This window comes from Monodon monoceros, unplaced genomic scaffold (genome assembly GCF_005190385.1).
Source record: "Monodon monoceros isolate NGI ecotype Baffin Bay Population unplaced genomic scaffold, NGI_Narwhal_1 Super_Scaffold_22, whole genome shotgun sequence".
Classification (NCBI taxonomy): Eukaryota; Metazoa; Chordata; class Mammalia; order Artiodactyla; family Monodontidae; genus Monodon; species Monodon monoceros.
In genome coordinates, this window is record NW_021703779.1 from 35965361 (window position 1) to 35989767 (window position 24407).

Below are 24407 nucleotides of genomic sequence, written 5' to 3' on the forward strand. Positions count from 1 at the left end.
CGCCGCCGCCGCCGCCGCCGCCGCCGCCGCCGCCGCCGCCGCCGCTTACTACCGCCAGGCCGCCTCTGAACAGGAAGCCGTGCGCCGGCCGCGGAGGCCCGCCCCCATGTAGCGACAAGCCCGCCGGGTCCAGGGACTGGAGCAAGGGGCGGGGGGGAGGGGGCAGGGGGAAGGAGGGAGGGCGGGGAAGCGGGGCGGGCGCCGCAGAAAAGCTGCGCTCCCGCAACCGATCAGATGCAGCTCCGCCAGGCAGCCGCAGCATCCATGTTGTTGACGGCCCAAAGCGGAAGTTGTTAAGCAGTACGGACAAGGAGCCAAAGGGGAGCTTCCGACAGCAACCTGTGCCTTTTCTCCCGGCTGTTGGGCGCCCGGACGCTGGGGGGCGCGTGGGAGTGGGGCGGGGCCGGCGCGCTGGCGGGAAAAGCGGAAGCGGGGGCAGCGCGCCGCCGGAAGTGGGTGTGAGGGCGGGGCCGGTACGAACGTCAGCAGTTGCCCCGCCCTTGCCCTCTCCGCCCTCTGGGATTTAAAAGCCTCCAATTTGCGCTGAGGTGTCGATCAGCGCTCCCCAGGTGGGTGCAACACGATCGGGAGGCCACCCCATTCCAGATGTTTGTGACTTGTGGTTCTGGACTCGCAAATTGTTGCGACTGCGTGCTTCTGACTTCTCAGATCTTTGCCCCGCCCACAGTCTGCCCATGCGCCTTTCGTGGGATAGAAGACGTTTCCGTCATTTTTTTTTTTTAAACTGTGGGAAAAGATTCGAGAAAATCTGATTAGGGGTAGGAGCAGGGCCACTGGCAGAATAACCTCACTTTAACGGAGTTGAATATATGCTGAGTTCTTTACCGACCCCCAAATCCTGGCAGTTCTACCACGGAAACAGCCCTTAAATCCTCTACCGCTGATTCTCCCACTTGGTTCTTGTCCCTGCCCTTGAAGTAGCCGCCCTGCCTTCCAAGGACTTTCAGTTCATCTTCTGTGCCCTACTGCCACTTTTTCCCCCCTCATAATTCACGTTTAATAATTTTGCTTCCTGCGTTAAAGCGGCGATTCTCAACCTTGCCTGCACGTTGGAATCTTGGGCGGTGGAGGGATGGGTGGCTTTAAAAAATATTTATGCCACCCCCACCCCCAATACATTCGACTTTAATTGGTCTGGGCTTCAGGATTTTTAAAAGCTTCCTAACTGATTTTAATGTGCAACCGTTTAAAAGCGTCAATTGCTGCGACCCTTTTCAAACATCTATTTGCAGATTCTTATCTGTAACTCTTAGGTGCAAGAGATGCACATGCTGTTCCCTAAGGTTAAAATACTCTCATTCTTGTCCACTTGTGTAATTCTTAGTCGTTCTTGAAGACCATTCACCTGTCTTTTGAGGGTGTAACTTTGGAGTGTAATTAATCACTTGCTCCCTCTTTTGTGATCCTAAAGCACATTTACACAAACAATACCATCATAGTACTCAGCAAAAGACATTAGATTACTTACACCACCACCCCCACACACACAGGTACAGTTGCTGGAGGGCAGATAACCCCCCTAAGATTCATCCCTATGCTGCTACCTCAGGAAACAAACACATTTTTTCTAAGTTAGTTAGAATGGTACCTTTTTTTTTTTGCAGTTGTTTTGATTTGTTTTACTGAAGGTTCTTTTTCCTCTTCTGAAAACTATTGACTTCACTTAAAATGCCGTGCTGGTCACATACACACAAGATGTACAAGATGGTCCTTAAGGTCTTTTCTAATACTCACATTCTGATTCTGTGTGATGTTGATGGGATTTTAACTCTGCCTTACTGCATTTATTAAACACAGTTATACACCATGCCTCTTGGTATTCATTCTATTTGGCAGTAAGATTCTACCTAGAGAAATTACAACCAATTTGCAAATAAAAAAAAGTAATGGGTGGATGGGGGTTGTTTTAGAAAAGAGGAATTTTCACCGGCATCCATCGGGTTAGATATTAATGAAATTTCTGTGAGTCTGAATACGTATCTTTAAAAATTGAAAAGTACTGGTTATTAAAAACGATATTCTAATGGGAAATAGGGTGAAAATACAAGAATAGAACTGTGAGACTTGATGTGCTTGAATTGTTGGGGATCGGGAGGTAATTTAAATGAAAACTGAAAGTTATAGCGCACCTCCCAACCTGATAGTACAGACAATTAAGCAAATATAGGAACTGCTAATCGAAAAAATGAATAAGGAAGGAGAGAAAATGTTAGCATGTTTGGCTGAGTTACTAAAGGAATGGCTCATACCCAAACTTTTGGAAATAGTGTAATTTATCATTTTAAAGCCTACAGTACAATGTTTGGCACTGTAGCATAAATACCTAATTTTTCATTCCCACTCTTCAATTGTTGCTCTATTTGGTCATCACCAGATTCTATCACACCTGAGATAATTTCAGAACTAGCAGCATATTTCCTCAGCTCTTAAATCAACCTAACACTTTAGATCTTTCATGAAGTCAATCTGATTTTAATGAGGAACAATTTGACTGCAAAATATGGGGAAAAAAGAACATTTCCTTATAAGTCCTTTTGATGGAACATTGAAAATTTGATACATACACAGTTGACCCTTGAACAACTTGGGGGTTAGGGACACAGACCCTCCTTGCTGTCAAAAATCCATGTATAATTTATAGTTGGCCCTCCCTAACTGGAATTTCTCCTTATCTGCTGTTCTGCGATTTTCAACCAACCTCGGATCATGTAGTAACATTTACTGAAAAAAAAAAATCTGCATATAAGTGGACCCATGCACTTCAAACCCATGTTGTTCAAGGGTCAAATGTAGTTTCCTTTTGAAACATACAGCTGCCCCTCAGACACAAAAGTCTGGGAAAGGAAATGAAAAGTTTTTTTTCTTTCTTTTTTTAATGATATTACAATCAATTCCTCCAAAATGGAGAGCAAAAGCAGTAACTGCATTCATTTAAGAGATGCTCCTTTCATAGTGAAGTTGAGGGAAGGAACTCACAATACTGTGAGTATGGTCTGACCAACCTAGAAAAAATGAGAACACTTGGATGGCTTTGCATATAGAAGAAAACCCAAACTTCTTAGTGTGGTCTCTAAAGCCATTAACACAGTGGTCCTTGCCTGCTTCTCCACCTCCATCTCCTGCCACTCTTTCCTTCATTCACTTCACTGTAACTTCACTGGATCAAGTACATGCCATTCCCTAAGGTGTTAGGGCTTGTCTACTGTTCCAGATACCTGAAACACTGGTATCCCAGCTCTTCACGTGGCTGGCTTCTCATCCTTCCAGTATCAGCTTAAATGAGAAAATCCTCAGAGAGGCCTCCCCTGACTCTATGATATTAGGCAGGTACAAGGAAGTTCATTGCAACGTTGTTTGTAGAAGCAAAAAAATAAGAAGAATCTCAACTGTCTCTCAGTAGGAGAATGGATACATAAATTACTGTATTTCTACATACCTCTGTAATTGAATAAATTAGACCTACATGTACCAACATGGAGACACCTCAAAAACAATATGGAATGAAAAAAAACCCATCTTTTTGATACCATTCCTATTTTTAAAGCACACAAAATACTCTATAATTTAATATATCGTAGACAAAGTAAAAAATGTAAATGAGGATAATAGACACCACCTTCAGGATAGTAGTTACTTCTAAGGAACGGTTAGGGATGAGGTGATGCTTTTTATTCGTTATTAGCTATTAGTTATATCTAATGGGTTTCTTGAAGAACAACCTGAAGGAAATGTGACAATATTAATATATGTTAAATCTGGGGATAGAGATATGATTTTTAATATATTCTGCACTTTTCAATACTTTTGAAATATTTCATAATTTTTAAATTTTCTATTAGTATTATTTACACAAGCTGCCATAACGAACACCCCACCAAATCTCAGTAACTTAGCACAGAAAGGGTTCATTTCTTGTGCTCACAAAGTTCAGTAAAGATGTACCTGATGGAGAGGCTCTCCTGTAAGTAATAACCTACAGATACAGTCTCTTTTCATCTTGGGAAGCCATCACTCTAACCTGGAGATTTTTTTTTTTATTTTTATATCCACCCACATTCCATCAGCCAGAATTAGCCACATGGCTTGTTTAAAAGGCCAGGGAGCTGGGAAGTATAGTCTTCCTGTGTGCCTAGGAAGAAAATGAAATGGTTTGGTGAACAAATAACATTGTTTTTACCACAATATTAAGGTAGTCTTTTTTTCTTAGAGCACAGCATCTGAAATCAGACCACTTAGAAAAAGATCCTAGCTCAACCACTTATGATCTTAATGCTTTCCAGGAAGTTACTTCATTTCTCTGGGTTTCTCAGTTTGCTCATCTGTAATAATAGTATTTACCTCAAAGGATGATTATGAAAACTAAATGATGTTTATTCTTTCTTTAATTTTACTGAAATATAGTTGATTTACAATGTTGTGTTCAATTTCTGCCATACAACAAAGTGACTCAGTTATACACACATATATTCTTTTTTTTTTTTTTTTTCGGTACGCGGGCCTCTCACTGTTGTGGTCTCTCCCGTTGCGGAGCACAGGCTCCGGACGCGCAGGCTAAGCGGCCATGGCTCACGGGCCCAGCCGCTCCGCGGCATGTGGGATCTTCCCGGACCGGGGCACGAACCCGTGTCCCCTGCATCGGCAGGCAGACTCTCAACCACTGCGCCACCAGGGAAGCCCACACATATATTCTTTTTCATATTCTTTTCCATTATGGTTTATCACAGGATATTGAATATAGTTCCCTGTACTGTACAGTAGGACCTTGGTGTTTATTCATCCTATATATAATAGTTTGCATCTGCTAATCCCAAACTCCCAAACCCTCCCTCCCCCATGTCCCCCACACCACAACCACAAGTCTGTTCTCTATATATGTGAGTCTGTTTTTGTTTCATAGATATATTCATTTGTGTTTTCTTAAAACTTATTGAAAACTGACATTTTTTTTGAATTTTATTTAATTATTTTATACAGCAGGTCCTTATTAGTTATCTATTTTATACATATTAGAGTATATATGTCAATCACAGTCTCCCAATTCATCCCACCACCACCACCCGCCCCCCCCCCCGCACGTTACCCCCTTGGTGTCCATACGTTTGTTCTCTACATCTGTGTCTCTGTTTCTGCCCTGCAAACCGGTTCATCTGTACCATTTTTCTAGGTTCCACATATATGCATTAATATAGGATATTTGTTTTTCTCTTTCTGACTTACTTTATTCTGTATGACAGTCTCTAGGTCCATCCACGTCTCTACAAATGACCCAATTTCATCCTTTTTATAGCTGAGTAATATTCCATTGTATATATGAACCACATCTTCTTTATCCATTCATCTGTCGACGGCACTTAGGTTGCTTCCATGACCTGGCTATTGTAAATAATGCTGCAGTGAACATTGGGGTGCATGTGTCTTTTTGAATTATGGTTTTCTCTGGGTATATGCCCAGTAGTGATATTGCTGGGTCACATGGTAGTTCTATTTCTAGTTTTTTAAGGAACCTCCATACAGTTCACTATAGTGGCTGTGTCAATTTACATTCCCAACAACAGTGCAAGTTCCCTTTTCTCCACACCCTCTCCAGCATTTGTTGTTTGTAGATTTTCTGATGATGCCCATTCTAACTGGTGTGAGGTGGTACCTCATTGTAGTTTTTTTTTTTTTTTTTTACGGTACGCGGGCTTCTCACTGTTGTGGCCTCTCCCGTTGCGGAGCACAGGCTCCGGACGCGCAGGCTCAGAGGCCATGGCTCACGGGCCCAGCCGCTGCGCGGCATGTGGGATCTTCCCGGGCCGGGGCATGAACCCGTGTCCCCTGCATCGGCAGGCGGACTCTCAACCACTGCGCCACCGGGGAAGCCCCTCATTGTAGTTTTGATTTTCATTTCTCTAATAATTAGTGATGTTGAGCAGCTTTTCATGTGCCTCTTGGCCATCTGTATGTCTTCTTTGGAGAAATGTCTATTTAGGTCTTCTGCCCATTCTTTGATTGAGTTGTTTGTTTTTTTAATATTGAGCTGAATGAGCTGTTTATATATTTTGGAGATTAATCCTTTGTCCGCTGATTCATTTGCAAATATTTTCTCCCATTCTGAGGGTTGTCTTTTCTTCTTGTTTATAGCTTCCTTTGCTGTGCAAAAGCTTTTAAGTTTCATTAGGTCCCATTTGCATATTTTTGTTTTTATTTCCGTTACTGTAGGAGGTGGGTCAAAAAAGAGCGTGCTGTGATTTATGTCAAAGAGTGTTCTTCCTATGTTTTCCTCTAAGGGTTTTATAGTGTCCGGTCTTACATTTACGTCTTTAATCCATTTTGAGCTTATTTTTGTGTATGGTGTTAGGGAGTGTTCTAATTTCATTCTTTTATATGTAGCTGTCCAGATTTCCCAGCACCACTTATTGAAGTGACTGTCTTTTCTCCATTGTATATCCTTGTCTCCTTTGTCATAGTTTAGTTGACCATAGGTGTGTGTGTGTTTACCTCTGAGCTTTCTATCCTGTTCCATTGATCTATATTTCTGTTTTTCTGCCAGTACCATATTGCCTTGATTACTGTAGCTTTGTAGTATAGTCTGAAGTCAGGGAGTCTGATTTCTCTAGCTCTGTTTTTTTTCCTCAAAATTGCTTTGGCAATTTGGGGTCTTTTGTGTCTCCATACAAATTTTAAGATTTTTTTTTTCTAGTTCTGTAAACAATGCCATTGGTAATTTGATAGGGATTGCATTGAATCTGTAGATTGCTTTGGGTAGTATAGTCATTTTCACAATATTGATTCTTCCAATCCAAGAGCATGGTATATCTCTCCATCTGTTTGTGTCATCTTTGATTTCTTTCATCAGTGTCTTATAGTTTTCTGAGTACAGGTCTTTAAACTCCTTAGGTAGGCTTATTCCTACGTATTTTATTCTTTTTGTTGCACTGGTGAATGGGATTGTTTCCTTAATTTCTCCTTCTGATCTTTTGTTGTTAGTGTATAGGAATGCAAGAGATTTCTGTGCATTTATTTTGTATCCTGAATCTTTACCAAATTCATTGATTAGCTCTAGTAACTTTCTGGTGGCATCTTTAGGATTATCTATGTATAGTATCATGTCATCAGCAAACAGTGGCAGTTTTACTTCTTCTTTTCAAATCTGTATTCCTTTTATTTCTTTTTCTTCTCTGATTGCCGTGGCTAGGACTTCCAAAGCTATGTTGAATAATAGTGGTGAGAGTGGACGTCCTTGTCTTATTCTTGATCTCAGAGGAAATGGTTTCAGTTTTTCACCATTGAGAATGATGATTGCTGTGGATTTGTCATATATGGCCTTTATTATGTTGAGGTAAGTTCCCTTTATGCCCACTTTCTGGAGAGTTTTTATCATAAATCGGTGTTCAATTTTGTCAAAAGCTTTTTCTGCATCTATTGAGATGATCATATAGCTTTTATTCTTCAATTTGTTAATATGGTGTATCACATTGATTGATTTGCATATATTGAAGAATCCTTGCATTCCTGGGATAAATCCACTTGATCATGGTGTATGATCCTTTTAATGTGTTATGGGATTCTGTTTGCTAGTATTTTGTTGAGGATTTTTGCATCTATATTCATGAGTGATATTGGTCTATAATTTTCTTTTTTTGTAATATCTTTGTCTGGTTTTGGTATCAGGGTGATGGTTACCTCATAGAATGAATTTGGCTGTGTTCTGTCTGCTGCAAATTTTTGGAAGAGTTTGAGAAGGATGGGTGTTAGCTCTTCTCTAAATGTTTGATAGAATTCACCTGTGAAGCCATCTGATCCTGGACTTCTGTTTGCTGGAAGATTTTTAACCACAGTTTCAATTTCATTACTTGTGATTGGTCTGTTCATATTTTCTATTTCTTCCTGGTTCAGTCTTTGAAAATTATACCTTTCTATGAATTTGTCCATATCTTCCAGGTTGTCCATTTTATTGGCATACAGTTGCTTGTAGTAGTCTCTTATGATGCTTTGTATTTCTGCAGTGTCTCTTGTAACTTCTTTTTCATTTCTAATTTTATTGATTTGAGTCCTCTCTTTTTCTTGATGAGTCTGGCTAAAGGTTTATCAATTTTGTTTATCTTCTCAAAGAACCAGCTTTTAGTTTTATTGATCTTTGTTATTGTTTTCTTTGTTTCTATTTCATTTATTTCTGCTCTGATCTTTATGATTTCTTTCCTTCTGCTAACTTTGGGTTTTGTTTGTTCTTCTTTCTCTAGTTCCTTTACGTGTAAGCTTAAATTGTTTATGTGAGATTTCTATTGTTTCTTGAGGTAGGCTTGTATTGCTATAAACTCCCCTCTTAGAACTGCTTTTGCTGTATCTCATAGGCTTTGGATCATCGTGTTTTCGTTGTCATTTCTCTCTAGGTAATTTCTGATTTCCTCTTTGATTTCTTCAGTGATCTCTTGGTTATTTAGTAGACTATTGTTCAGCCTCCATGTGTTTGTGTTTTTTACGTTTTTTTCCCCTGCAATTTATTTCTAATCTCATAGCATTGTGGCCAGAAAAGATACTTGATATGATTTCAATTTTCTTAAATTTACCAAGGCTTGATTTGTGACCCAAGATGTGATCTATCCTGCAGAATGTTCCATATGCACTCGAGAAGAAAGTGTAATCTGCTGTTTTCAGATGGAATGTCCTATAAATATCAATTAAATCTATCTGGTCTATTGTGTCATTTAAAGCTTGGTTTCCTTATTAATTTTCTGTCTGGATGATCTGTCCATTGGTGTAAGTGAGGTGTTAAAGTCCCCCACTATTTTTGTGTTACTGTCGATTTCCTCTTTTACAGCTGTTAGCATTTGCCTTATGTATTGAGGTGCTCCTATGTTGGGTGCATATATATTTATAATTGTTATATTTTCTTCTTGGATTGATCCCTTGGTCATTATGTTGTGTCCTTCCTTGTATCTTGTAACATTCTTTATTTTAAAATCTATTTTAAAGAGTCATGTACCAAAATGTTTATTGCAGCTCTATTTACAATAGCCAGGAGACGGAAACAACCTAAGTGTCCGTCATCAGATGAATGGATAAAGAAGATGTGGCACATATATACAATGGAATATTACTCAGCCATAGAAAGAAACGAAATTGAGCTATTTGTAATGAGGTGGATGGACCTAGAGTCTGTCATACAGAGTGAAGTAAGTCAGAAAGAGAAAGACAAATACCGTGTGCTAACACATATATATGGAATTTAAGAAAAAAAAATGTCATGAAGAACCTAGGGGTAATACAGGAGTAAAGACACAGACCTACTAGAGAATGGGCTTGAGGATATGCGGAAGGGGAAGGGGAAGCTGTGACAAAGTGAGAGAGTGGCATGGACATATATACCCTACCAAACGTAAAATAGATAGCTAGTGGGAAGCAGCCACATAGCACAGGGAGATCAGCTCGGTGCTTTGTGACCACCTAGAGGGGTGGGATAGGGAGGGTGGGAGGGAGGGAGATGCAAGAGGGAAGAGATATGGGAACATATGTATATGTATAACTGATTCATTTTGTTATAAAGCAGAAACTAACACACCATTGTAAAGCAATTATACTCCAATAAAGATGTAAAAAAAAAGTCTACTTTATCTGATATGAGTATTGCTACTCCAGCTTCCTTTCGATTTTCACTTGCATGGAATATCTTTTTCCATCCCCTCACTTTCAGTCTGTATGTGTCTCTAGGTCTGAAGTGGGTCTCTTGTAGACAGCATATATATGGGTCTTGTTTTTGTATCCATTCAGCGAGCCTGTGTCTTTGGGTTGGAGCATTTAGTTCATTCACATTTAAGGTAATTATTGATATGTATGTTCCTATTACCGTTTTCTAAATTGTTTTCGGTTTGTTTTTGTAGGTCATTTTCTTCTCTTTGTTTCTCACTTAGAGAAGTTCCTTTAGCATTTGTTGTAGAGCTCGTTTGGTGGTGCTGAATTCTCTTAGCTTTTGCTTGTCTGTAAAGCTTTTGATTTCTCCATCAAATCTGAATGAGATGCTTGATGGGTAGAGTACTCTTGGTTGTAGGTTCTTCCCTTTCATCACTTTAAATATATCATGCCACTCTCTTCTGGCTTGTAGAGTTTCTGCTGAGAAATCAGCTATTAACCTTATGGGAGTTCCCTTGTATATTATTTGTCGTTTTTCCCATTGTTGCTTTTTAATAATTTTTCTTTCTCTTTAATGTTTGTCAATTTGATTACTATGTGTCTCAGCATATTTCTCTTTGGGTTTATCCTTCCTGGGACTCTCTGGGCTTCCTGGACTTTGGTGGCTATTTCCTTTCCCTTGTTAGGGAAGTCTTCGACTATAATCTCTTCAAATATTTCCTCAGGTCCTTCCTCTCTCTCTTCTCCTTCTGGGACCCCTATAATGTGAATGTTGGTGCGTTTGATGTTGTCCCAGAGGTCTCTTAGGCTGTCTTCATTTCTTTTCATTCTTTTTTCTTTATTCTGTTCTGCGGCAGTGAATTCCACCATTCTGTCTTCCAGATCACTTATCCGTTCTTCTGCCTCAGTTATTTTGCTATTGATTCCTTCTAGTGTATTTTTCATTACAGTTATTGTATTGTTCATCTCTGTTTTTTTGTTCTTTAATTTTTCTAGATGTGTGTTCCTTAATTCTTCTAGGTCTTTGTTAAACATTTCTTGCATCTTCTCGATCTTTGCCTCCATTCTTTTTCTGAGATCCTGGATCATCTTCACTATCATTATTCTGAATTCTTTTTCTGGAAGGGTTGCCTATCTCCAGTTCGTTTAATTGTTTTTCTGGGGTTTTACCTTGTTCCTTCATCTGGTACATAGTCCTCTGCCTTTTCATTTTGTCTATATTTCTGTGAATGTGGTTTTTGTTCCACAGGTTGCACGACTGTAGTTCTTCTTGCTTCTGCTGTCTGCCCTCTGGTAGATGAGTCTATCTAAGAGGCTTGTGCAAGCTTCCTGATGGGAGGGACTGGTGGGTAGAGCTGGGTGTTGCTCTGTTGGGCAGAGCTCAGCAAAACTTTAATCCAATTGTCTGCTATTGGGTGGGGCTGAGTTCCCTCCCTGTTGGTTGTTTGGCCTGAGTATACCCAGCACTGGAGGCTACAGGATCTTTGGTGGGGCTAATGGCGGACTCTGGGAGGGCTCATGCCAAAGAGTACTTCCCAGAACTTCTGCTGCCAGTGTCCTTGTCTCCGTGGTGAGACAGAGCCACCCCCCACCTCTGCAGGAGACCCTCCACCACTAGCAAGTAGGTCGGGTTCAGTCTCCTATGGGGTCACTGCTCCTTCCCCTGGGTCCCAATGTGCACACTACTTTGTGTGTGCCCTCCAAGAGTGGAGTTTCTGTTTCCCTCAGTCCTGTTGAAATCCTGCAATCAAATCCCACTAGCCTTCAAAGTCTGACTCTCTGGGAATTCCTCCTCCTGTTGCCAGACCCCCAGGTTGGGAAGCCTGACGTGGGGCTCAGAACCTTCACTCCAGTTGGTGGACTTCTGTGATATAATTGTTCTCCAGTTTGTGACTTACTCACCCAGTGGTTATGGGATATGATTTTATTATGATTGTGCCCCTCTTACCATCTCATTGCAGCTTCTCCTTTGTCTTTGGATGTGGGGTATCTTTTTTGGTGAGTTCCAGTGTCTTCCTGTCGATGATTGTTCAGCAGTTAGTTGTGATTCCAGTGCTCTCACAAGAGGAGTTAGTGCACGTCCTTCTGCTCCATCATCTTGAACCAATCCCTAACATTTATTCTTAATAACGTTTGCAAAGGGCTTAGAACAGTAATTGATCTATAAATATTAACTATTATCATTATCATCCCCTAGGAGCAATAATGTTTATATTTGATTCTTCACCTAATAACCTATGAACATTCTGTCTTCTCCTACCCTCAAGTGGCTCTCTCTGATATTCCCAGCAGCTAACATAGTGCCTAGCTATCTGGCTTTAATGAGTGAACAGAACAGGCATATTCCTTCATCTATACACTGTAATTTTATTTATATTGCATTAACTTATTTGGGATTAAGATTGACTTTCATATATTTACATGTGAAATCAAGTGTCTAGGAGTTCTTTTTAAATGGCTCAGAAAAAAAAGTTGGGGGAGGTAGCTGAAATAAGATTGGCAGAATGTTGACGGCTGTTAAAGTTGATGATGGATACATGGGAGTTCATTATACTCCATTCTTTCTCTTCTTTTCTGTATGTGTAAGAATATACACAATAAAAAAAACTGGGGGAGGGGGGACTTTCCTGGTGGTCTGGTGGTTAAGACTCCATGCTTCCACTGCAGGGGGCATGGGTTTGATCCCTGGTCAGGGAACTAAGATCCCACATGCTGTGCAGTGCAGCCAAAAAAAAATTAAGAATGGGTAGTAAACTAAAGGCCCAGATCTTTTTTCTTTCCTAATGAACAGCCTTTAATATATATCTACTCAAATTTTCAGATTTTAAAAACTTTTTTTGTAATTTATAGAGTGTTTAAAACTAACATTAAAAAAGAAAACTACAAGAAACTTCAATTATAACTGCTTGTAAAACAGATGAAAATGTCAAATATTTTAACAATTTTTGTTTCAGGCCTTGATATAAGAATGTTTCCAAGGGACTCTCAAAAAACACACACACACACACAAATTTATAATCTTAAAAATTTCTAGCTTTGCTAAAATTCAGTATCTTTTTTTTTTTCATCTCACATAGTTACCTTTTCAAAAATTTTGTGGTGAGAACATTTAAGATCTACTTTCTTAGCAACTTTCAAGTGTACAATACATGTTAACTATTTTAGTCACCATGCTGCATATTAGATCCCCAGAACTTGTTCATCTTATAACTGGAAGTTTGTACCATTTGACCAACATCTCCCCATTTCCCCCACCTCCAACTTCTGGCAACCACCAAGTTACTCTTTGTTTCTATGAGTTTGGCTTTTCTAGATTCTAAATACATCTGAGATCATAGAGTACAGTTGACCCTTTAAAAAGGTGAGGGGTGGGACTTCCCTGGTGGTCAGGGGGTAAGACTCTGCACTCCCAATGCAGGGCGCCCAGGTTCGATCCCTGGTCAGGGAACTAGATCCCACATACATACCGCAAATTAGAAGCCCGCAGGCCACAACTAAGAGTCCGCATGCCTCAACAAAAGATCCCGCATACTGCAACGAAGATCCCACGTGCTGCAACTAAGACCTGGAGCAGCCTAAATAAATAATAAATAAATAAATATTAAAAAGGTGAGGGGTGAGGGCACTGACCGTCTGCCCAGTTGAAAAATCCATGTCTAACTTCACAATCAGCCCTCTGTACATGCCGTTCTCCATCTGAGGATTCAACCAACCACGGATCATGTAGTACAAATTTAGTCAAAAAAAAAAATTCACTGTAGTTCAAACCCATGTTGTTCAAGTGTTCACTGTATTTGTCTTTCTACATCTGACTTATTTGACTTAGCATACTGCCCTCAAAGTTTTATCCATGTTGTCACAAATGACAGGGTTTCCTTTTTTTTTATAGCTAAATAATATGCGTGCATGCATGCATTTGTGTGTGTGCGTGTGCGTGTGTGTGTGTATTCCACATTTTCTTTATCTGTTGACAGACACTTAGGTTGTTTCCATGTCTTGGCAGTTGTGAATAATGCTGCAATGAACACGGAGGTTGCAGATACCTCTTGGTAAAATTCAATATCTTTTAAATAAATGATTTCTAGTGGGTGAACAAAGGAAAGAGGAAAAGAGGGGTATTATTAGAAACAGAAAGAAGGGGGAAGGAACCCATTTAGAATACAATTATTATATTCTTCATTAAGAGATAAAAAATCTGGGCTTCCCTGGTGGCGCAGTGGTTGAGAGTCCACCTGCCGATGCAGGGGACACGGGTTCGTGCCCCGGTCCGGGAAGATCCCACATGCCGCCGAGCGGCTGGGCCCGTGAGCCATGGCCGCTGAGCCTGCGCGTCCGGAGCCTGTGCTCCACAACGGGAGAGGCCACAACACTGAGAGGCCCGTGTACCGCAATAAAAAAAGAGATAAAAAATCTCACCTTGCCTTGTTCTACCTTTGTTACGGAAGAACCCTCAGCCTCTGGACCGCAAGGAGTAAACCTGGCATCCATAGGTACTGGAACTAGATCACGTGATCAGAGTAAGACTCAGCACAGCAACAGCAGAGGCATCAGCATGGTAGCTCTGGTTCTCATGCCCCCAAGTCCCAGGGAGTTATTCAATGAGCCCAGACAGAGTCTGTGAGCAGTGAGATGCATCACAGCTGAGGAACCCAGGGCCAAGGGCTCAATGCCTTAATTCCTATCAGTCAGATTGAAAAAAGGTTACACTGGTGCACACATGAGGGGGGAGCTGAGGTGTCAGACACACCCAAGCAGTCCAGCTTTCCTGAGGGTATCGGGCAGAACTGAATAGTCCTGCTAATGGTGCGGGTGTCCCACACAGCAGAATAGTTTTGTTCTGGCCACACCCACATGAGTTCTTCTCTTTTCCTAGCACTCGGATGGGATGACAAACCCAGCAGCAGGGTTATATTGCCAATTGCACCCACTGCTTGACTCAAGGGGACCATGTGATTACTTTGTGATGCTGCAGTGCTGGGTCTAGGGGACAAAGAAAGCATTAAATATTCCCACCACCTCAAACTTCCTAGGGAATGAAGGTGTTCATTCTTCAGGTACCACGGTTATTGTTCTCTTTCCGTGGCCACATAGTTCATTTGTTCTAGGTCAGTAGCCACTCTTTCTCCCTAGGGAGCCAAAGGCTGCTCTCAGAGTCATCTAGGAGAGGGAGCTACAACGGCCCCTAAAAGTGTGGCCACAATCTATTCACTTGTGGGACTAGGCTTGCTTCTCCCTTGACTCTGTTATTTTCATGAAATAAGAAAAGATTGTGCCTTTCCCTTCCTTAGTTTTGTCTTAGATCACAGTCTGTGCCTGGTTTGGGGTGCCTATCCTTATCCTGGGCATTTTGGGGCTCAGCATCGTCACAGCCTACCACAGAGGGCCCCCAAGTACTAAAACAAAGATAATGGAGTCTTTCTTCCACTTGGGGCGGCGGGCAGATCGAAGTATCTTTTCAGCCATTCTCTGCAGTGAGAGGCTCATCGTGGGGGGCTGTCATTCTGTCCAATGCTCATTGTCAGTCTGGAGCACCTACAGCACTCAGGCTTTGAATAGCTTCTTCCACGGTATTCCGTGGGATTTTTATCAGCCTCGGGAGAGTCTTCCTGGGTTGGCCATAATGTAGTCATTGCTGCCATTCATTCTTGTTCCCTCATCACACAGACACGCCAGCCAGGTCTTTAACGGCTCCCCAGGCCATCAGCCAAAGCCATCCCAGGTGTCCCTCACCATGATGGGTCAATTAAAACTGATTTTGTCAGGCTATAGGTTTGTCCCTGGTGGTCTTAGGCATATTAAGCTAGAATAATTTGGAGTTTCTACCAAGGTACGGCTGAGATCCTCGCTGACATGGACCAGGACCTTTTTTTTGTTTGTTTCTTTGTTTTTTTGCGGTACTCGGGCCTCTCAGTGTTGTGGCCTCTCCCGTTGCGGAGCACAGCCTCCGGACGTGCAGACTCAGCGGCCATGGCTCACGGGACCAGCCGCTCCGCGGCATGTGGGATCTTCCCGGACCGCAGCACGAACCCGTGTCCCCTGCACCGGCAGGCGGACTCTCAACCACTGCGCCACCAGGGAAGCCCGACCAGGGCCTTTGACTCAGTAATCACGTGCACATCTGCAGCCCCTTGCATCTCGTCCACTTGAGGCATCTCTGTCCCTGATTACATGGATTTTTACTCTGAATCTGGACTCTGTTGATTTCTTTGGCCCTTGGGTATCAGATGTGTCATTTGTCTCCTGGGATTTTAGAGGTCTGATCAGACTTTGGTGTCCTGTGGTGACATTTAGCTTTTAACACCATCTTCTGTCATCTGCGTGTCCACCATCTTGTCTGTTGTCTGTCTGAGAACTTATGAGAAATTGACTTTGGAAGAGATCTTTGTGAATATTCTGCCTTCCGGGAGGCTGCTGATTCTTCCAGTCAGCAGTCGAGGTGACTTAACATTAGAGTTAAGGGCCCAACTCATCTGTAAGTGATATTTTTACACTTGACCAAGTGTCAGCCGATTTCTCCTGGCTTTGTTTGCTAATAAACTTGTACTAACTTCTGGCATAACTTCACTGAGGACAGTGTGGAACTGTAGTGGCCACTTTGGGCAACTTTGACATGAATAAGATTGCTCATCTGAGAGGAGCTTTAGAACAAAAAGAGACCAAAAATACTCATGAGGAGACTGGCTTGTCTAAAAGAGAGAGACCATGTTATTTTTTCCATACAAGTGTTAATATCAATAAGTACTGGCTTTTTAATAGTATGACTTGATAAAATTATCAAGGTGCCAATAACAAATGCTGGAGGGGCTGTGGAGAAAAGGAAACCCTCCTACACTGTTGGTAGGAATGTAAATTGGTGCAGCCACTATGGAAAACAGTATGGATTTTCCTTAAAAAACTAAAGATAGACTTGGCATATGATCCAGCAATCCCACTCCTGGGCATATATCCAGACAAGCCTATAATTCAAAAAGATACATGCACCCCTATGTTCATAGCAGCACTATTCACAACGGCCAAGATATGGAAACAACCTAAATGCCCATCGACAGATGAGTGGATAAAGAAGATGTGGTATATATCTACAATGGAATATTACTCAGCCATAAAGAAGAATGAAATAATGCCCATTTGCAGCAACATGGATGGAGCTAGAGATTATCATACTAACTGAAGTAAGTCAGACAGAGAAAGACAAATACCACATGATATCATTATATGTGGAATCTAAAATACGACAAATGAACATATCTACGGAAACAGAAACAGACTCAGATATAAGAACAGACTTGTGGTAACCAAGGGGGAGGGGGTTGGGGGAGGGAAGGATTGAGAGTTTGGGGTTAGCAGATGCAAACTATTATATATAGAATGGATAAACAACAAGGTCCTACTGTATAGCACAGGGAACTATATTCAATATCCTGTGATAAACCATAATGGAAAAGAATATGAAAAAGAATATATATATGTATAACTGAATCACTTTGCTGTACAGCAGAAATTAATACAACATTGTAAATCAACTATACTTCAATAAAATTTTAAAAAATTATCAAGGCCCCAAGTTATTGTTTAAAACACCTCTAATGACTCTAGTGTGGATGTGTATATATGACTATATGTCAAAATGGGTGTTTAGCTTTTACAGTGATAATTTTATTCTACAACTTGCTCCTTCTCTTCTTTTACATTTTTTTCTCTTTTCATTACTTGGGAAATTTTAAAGGTAATTGATCAGAAAAATCATTCTGTCATATTCATATTCTAAGAACTCTAGTACAGATAAATATTCATAAATGTCTATGAGAAAGAAAAAATGTAATAAACTGTGCTTCTTTCACTTTAAAAAATATATGACAAGTAAATTTAAGTAATAGCCTTTGTTACTAGAAGAATGTCTTCTCCTGGTTTTAATCTATTAAAATTAATGCAAGCCAGTGTTCTAGTCTATATAAAACTAAGGCCAAACTTCCCATGATTTAGATTTCCTAAATTTCCCATATTGGTCTTATGGATCAAATAACTTTTCATTGTTTCCACAAAATGTTAAAGTTTACCAAATTGTGTTTCACTAAATGAAAATGGTGTTTCACTAAATGAGAATTTAATGACAGATATCTTTTAAAAGAGTTTGAGTTTATAAATTTTTTATGATTCTACAGATCATAAGGGCTTAGTGTGTTAGCTAAAATTACAATTTCCAGATCTTTAGTTAACATTTGTTAAGGTTTTAAATATTAGGTTGAATTCACTGGTAAATAATCTTTGGCTATTTGAATAATTTCTAAGTATAAAAATACACAAAACTTTGGTCACTAAACATAGTTTCAATTTACCCTTATTCTTATGTATTATAAAACTTTTATAAGTTAACAGAATGTTCCAGGCCTTTGGATGATGTATGTGCTTATTTTACCACCTTAAAATTTATAAAGATAATCTAAAAAGTATATTCAGGGAAAATTAGCTAGATGGTTCTTGGCTTCCTGTCTAGTGGTTTCTCTGGGTCTAGAGAAGACAAAAGTTGGCTATGTAAACTAAAGGAGATAATAAAAATGATTAAGGCTGTACACAGTATAGGGAAGTCCTTGCTGGTCCAGTGGTTAGGACGCTGCATTTTCAATGCTGAGGGCACGGGTTCAATCCCTGGTCGGGGAACTAAGATCCCGCAAGCCTCACAGCGAGGCAAAAAAAAAAACAAAAAAAAGCTATACATAGTATAAGAATCACGTAAAATACAAATATGTGTACAAGAAAATATTTTTCCTGATGACGGATTTGTCTGTCACATAAGGAAATTATTAGTTTGTTAAAATAGTAATTTTAATGTCATACATATTTTATTTAATATGCTAACACTAATTATATCTTAAAATTAAAGGCTTTAATTTTACTGTTTATTAACATTGCTATATATTTACATCCAAACATATTCATATAAAAGTATATTATGGAATGATGTCACTGAAAATTGTGGAGTAGGGAACTCCAGGGCTGTGTCCCTCCACAGAAGCAACTAATGAGCTGGCAAAAATGATCATTATCAACTTTTGCACAACTCTAGAATTTGGTCAAATACTTACAACAACGAGAGGAAGGCTTGGTGAAGACAAAAGCATTTTAAATTGCCCACTTACAATCCCCCATACCCCAGATTGGTGGCAGCCGTGAGGATAGCAGCCCACACCCCTGGTGTAGGTTGCTAATGCCTAAGGGAGCAATATGGACCTTATTCTCAAATAATTGTTGTTGTGGGTTTAGACTTGCCTGGCAGCTCCCTAAAGGACCTGCACAAGACTTACCTTTGTTTTGCTCAACTGGGAGCATTCCCAGGCCTGGAGCAGCTTCCCAAACAGCTTTTGCCAAAAGCATTTAAGGGCCCAAGTATTGGCAGTAGCAGCCTGGGACAAAGAATGACAGTCAGGACAATAAATACAGAGACCATAAAGCCTGGGAAGGAAGAGATTGGGAAAGGAGATACATGGGAGAATAAGGAATTTAAAAGCTCCCACATGCACTTGGGAATCAAGAAGGCCACATGCATGCCCAGAGTTGGATGCGTGCTCAGAAAAAACCCTGAAGAGATCCTAAACTCTCGCCTCTGGCTTGCCTTCAGGTTCTGTGCAAGCAGGATGTGAAGGCTAAGTAGATTTGCAAAGGGCTTGGGTAAGCAGAGTTGCAAAGGGCTTGGCTAAGCATTGAAGGAGTGCCCTGACACTAAGCCAATCTGCAAAGACTAAAAGAGGGTTTTTTTTTCCTTCTCTCTTCCTCCTCCTTCTCCTCTCCATGTCTTTAAGGAAGCTGTCAAAACACTAGCCAACCACTAAGCTAACAGAACAAACTTATGTGGCCACGTATGACAAAGAATACAGACTTAACAAAAATAGTTTAGAAAAGTCACTAAGCAAGTAAACAACAATATAGATCAATGGGATAGAGTTGAGAGTTCAGAAATAAACTTGCATATCTATGGCCAATGGACTTTTTATGAGTGCCGAGATCATTCAACGGGGGAAAGAACTGTGTCTCCAGTAAATGGTTCTGGAACAACTAGGTATCCACATGCAAAAGACTGAAATTGTTAAGAGGTACAAACTACTATGTATAAAATAAATAAGCTACAAGGATATATAGTACAACACAGGGAATACAGCCAATATTTTATAATAACTATAAATGGAATATAACCTTTAAAAATTGTGAATCACTATGCTGTACACCTGAAACTTATATAGCATTATACATCAACTATACCTCAATAAAAAAAGAATGAAATTGGACCCTTTCCTTATACCATATACCAAAATTATTAACTTAGAAATGGATCAAAGATTTACATATAAAAGCTAAAACTCTTAGAACAAAACATAGGGATAAAACTTCATGATCTTTGATTTGGCAATGGATTCTTAGACATGACATGAAAAGCATAAACAATAAGAGAAAAAGTAGATAAATTGAACTTCATAAAAATAAAAAACTGTGCATCAAAGGAAACTATCAAGAAATTGAAAATACAACTTACAGATGGGAGAAAATATTTGTGAATCATAAATCTTACAAGCGTCTAGTATCCAGAATATATATAGAACTCTTACAGCTCAACAAAAGACAACACAATTTTAAAATGTGCAAAGGACTTGAATAGACATTTCTCTAAAGAGGATATGCAGATGGCCAATAAGCAAAAGAAAAGATGCTCAACGTCACTAATCATTAGGGAAATGCAAGTCAAACTATTTTAGAGTGTACAGTTCACAATGAGATACCATTTCACACCTAGCAAGATGGCTGTTATTAAAAAACAGAGAATAACAAGTGTCGGCGAGGCCACAGAGAGATTAGAGTCCTTATGCATGGACTGTGGGAATGTAAAATGGTGCAGCTGCTGTGGAAAACGGTTCGGTTGGTCTTGCAAAGTTAAACATATAATTAGCATATTAATTAGCATATTAACAATTCCACTGCTATGTATATACTCCAAAGCATTGAAAACAGGTATCCAAATACTTGTACACAAATGTTCATAGCAGCACTGTTCCCAAAAACTGAAAGATGGAAACAACCCAAATGTCCATCAATTGATGAACAGATAAAATGTGGTAAATCCATACAATGGAATGTTATTCAGCCATAAAAAGAAATAAAATACTGATATATGTTACAGCATTGACCAAACCTCAAAAATATGCTGAGTGAAAGAAGCCAAACACAAAAGGTCACATATTGTATGATTCAGTTTATATTAAATACCCCAAACAGGCAAATCCATAGAGACAGAAAGTAGATTAGTGGTTGCCGAGGCCTGGGAGGGGAGAATGGAGAGTGACTGTTTAATAGGTACCGGGTTTCCTTTGGGGATGTGAAAATGTTTTGGAACTAGATAGAGGGGATAGTTGCACAACACTGTGAATGTACTAAATGTCTCTGAATTGTACGCTTTAAAATAGTTAATTTTATGTTATGTGAATTTTAATTTACCCTGATATGAAAGTGACAAGAGTAATTTTTAAAAGGTCTATAAATGGTAACAAAAAATTAAGGGTATATTCAATGTTGATAGATTTATTTATTTATTTTAAAAGGCATTTAAGTACGCTTCTGGAAATTATTACATGGATTACATGGGCTTTCCTTCTGTAGAACAACCAACTAAGTCTCGGCCTGGAAAACAGAGGTTTCTGTTATGACCTATTTAAAATTTATAGGACATATTTTGTTAAGACCGAAAATATTCTTTTTACTCTTTGTACTTCTTGCAAACTCTTGAGTAATTTCAACACAAGTTTCTTATTTTTTCAGTTAAGCCCTAAAAATCACTGTCAATTATTACTGTGGTTTTAAAATATATAACTGTATCTTGGGTTTAAAAATTATGACTTATGTTAATGTCTTCTGTCTCCTGACAGTTCCTGATTTTGTCTTTCCCTTATCAGACCCTACATATGAAATAATAAAACTGTAAAGATATCTTTTGTGCCTAAACTATCTTTGGATTTCCTGGAATGGCCTCATAAAGATTTGCTTCTTCACCTCATAAAAAAGAAGGATAATAGAAATAGGTTTGTTTCAGTATTCTCCACGTTTAAGTAACTCAAAACTATTGTGAGAACTCTTTTGCTTCTTCCCAAAGTTAAGATTGAGAGGGAGGGGTGGGGGGAGAGAGAGGTGGAGGAAGCTAACACATCAAAAAGGTTCAGTATTCTTAGATTACTTATGTATAAGTTAAACAGAGCAGATACACTTCAGTGTGTACTTTTTAGGTTAGAGCAAATATGCTCTAGCACACAGACTTGTACAATAAGTGTCTACAAAGTGATTTTCTTTCTAGATTTCAATACCCTTGTCAATCAGGGACAATCCTGGTCAACTCTCATCGATATAAATCAGAAACTACTGGAAATTTGTTATTGTCCTCACTGTTCATAATATTTTCTTACTCCCAGGGTAATTTTGACTCTATCCTTATAAATTAATTGTGTTAGACCCCGAGGGAGGATGCCATTCTCTTCCAGTCTGCTACTGCTGATTAATATAACACATTAGCCAGAGGTGTTCAGTCATATCACTAAGGCAGAGATAATCTGACTAATTTTAAAACCAGTATTGGTTTAAAAGATACCGCCAAGGATGTTTTCACCTACCTGTGCCATAATCCTGTGAAAACTGATAAGGTGGGATAGATACTGTAGCCAAAGCCTCAAGCCTCCTTTGAAAACCTCCAAATAGATTTACATGGGATACAAATATGTTCAGCCATTATATATCTACTTTTGAGGATCATTAAATGTTATCAAAAAGCCACTACTTTAACAATAACAAAAAAGTTGCTTGACTTGTTTTTTACTTGGGAAACCTTGATTTTCTCTCTAGTGATGGTGACAGTCACTTCTCTAGAACTGTTGCCAAACATCTTTGGGAGATATTACATCTTACTCAAAATCTCCATTGTCCATATCGCCTTCAGTCTTGTATTCGACATGTCCAAGAAGAGTTTTCACTACATCCTTTAAAAGAGTGGTTCTCAACCAGGGGCTATCCCCACCCCCGGGGACATTTGGCAATGTCTGGAGACATTTTTGGTTGTCACAACTGGGGGCGGGGTGCTACTGGCATCGAGTGGGTAGAAGCCAGGGATCCTGCTGAACAGCCTCCAGTGCACAGAACCGCCCCTCATCCCAACAACAAAGAATTAGGAGCCCAAGATGTCAATAGTGCTAAGGTTCAGAAACCTTGCTCTGAAACAAAGTCTACAATTTAATAAAACTCAGAGACTTCGTCTTCTGAGAAAAGATATCGAGGAAAGACTTCCTCCAACTTTGATGAGGACATTACCAGGTACTCTTAATTAACACAACAGTAATACTCCAGGATATTGATCCTTGGACCCATGTCTCTCAATTAAAGAGACAAAAACCACCCTTAAATCACTGGAATACTGTATCAGTTGCAGACCTCAAACTAAGGATTCTTATAAATCCTTCAGAAGCAGATGACAGCATGAAGTAGACGGCTTTCACCCAACATCCATAGCACAGGATAGGCTTTTTTCCTTCTTTACCAGATTAAGGTTTAGATTGCTGACTTCTTTAACTACAGTATATACAGGGTCTATTTTTTTTTTTTTTTTTTCGGTACGCGGGCCTCTCACTGTTGTGGCCTCTCCCGCTGCAGAGCACAGGCTCCGGACGCGCAGGCTCAGCGGCCATGGCTCACGGGCCCAGCCGCTCCTCGGCATGTGGGATCTTCCCGGACCGGGGCACGAACCCACGTCCCCTGCATCGGCAGGCAGACTCTCAACCACTGCGCCACCAGGGAAGCCCTATAGGGTCTATTCTTAATATTGCTCTTTGAAGCCTTAATCACTCCTTGGTATGGATCCTACACCTGGCTACAATTTGCTCACGATTTGGCTAAAAACATACAATTAAACCAGATGTTGAGTTTGTACTCACTTTCTATCCAACTTCCTATGGTACGGATCAATTGGTTTCCTAGGTAATTGAACTCAATACTAAGTGACTTTATAGGTGACAAAGAAGTTTCCTTTAAAAATGAGATAACTTAGCTAATACCCCCATATCTGGCTCTGTGGGCTCTTCAGATTGGGGATAAGATCTGTTGTCTTAATTTAATTTGGACACCTTCTAACTTACAAGTATTCTTCAAACTCTGATGATAAAACCTTCCCTTAGTATTTGTCTGTGTTACAGTGTTCAAATGTGTGATCTTCAGAGTCTTAAATGCTACCATTCAGATACTGTCACAGAAATTGACTCACCAGTTCATCTTACAATGAAAGAAATGAGCAGGACTTACTAATCCAGCTGTCCAAATAGCCTTCCAATCAATGGAACTCAGACAGTGGTGCAGATCTGGATTTCACAAAGTAATGTCCTATGGATTGAATTTCATAGCCCTTGGACAAAAGAAGACAGTTGTGAAAGTTGTTAAATTTAGCTCAGAATCTTCCCAGCCATTCATTAGGCTTGAGTAATACACAAAGTCAACTGCACTGTCATCTGAAAATAATATTTCTCTCAAGGACATGCTGCAGGTAGAAAATGTCATAATAACCACTTTCTTTGTGTGACTACTGCTGCCATACTCATTGAGAAACTTTGTTCTCTAAAATCATGGACTGTCAGAAGCTTTGCTGTTTGAAATTATATCTTCAAGAATAAAACATCCCACTCTTGCCTGGAGGATCTAAGTCACTTTGACCTAGAGAAGCAGCCACAATTTCCATCCTAGGTGCAAAGCTTCAGAAAGGGGTC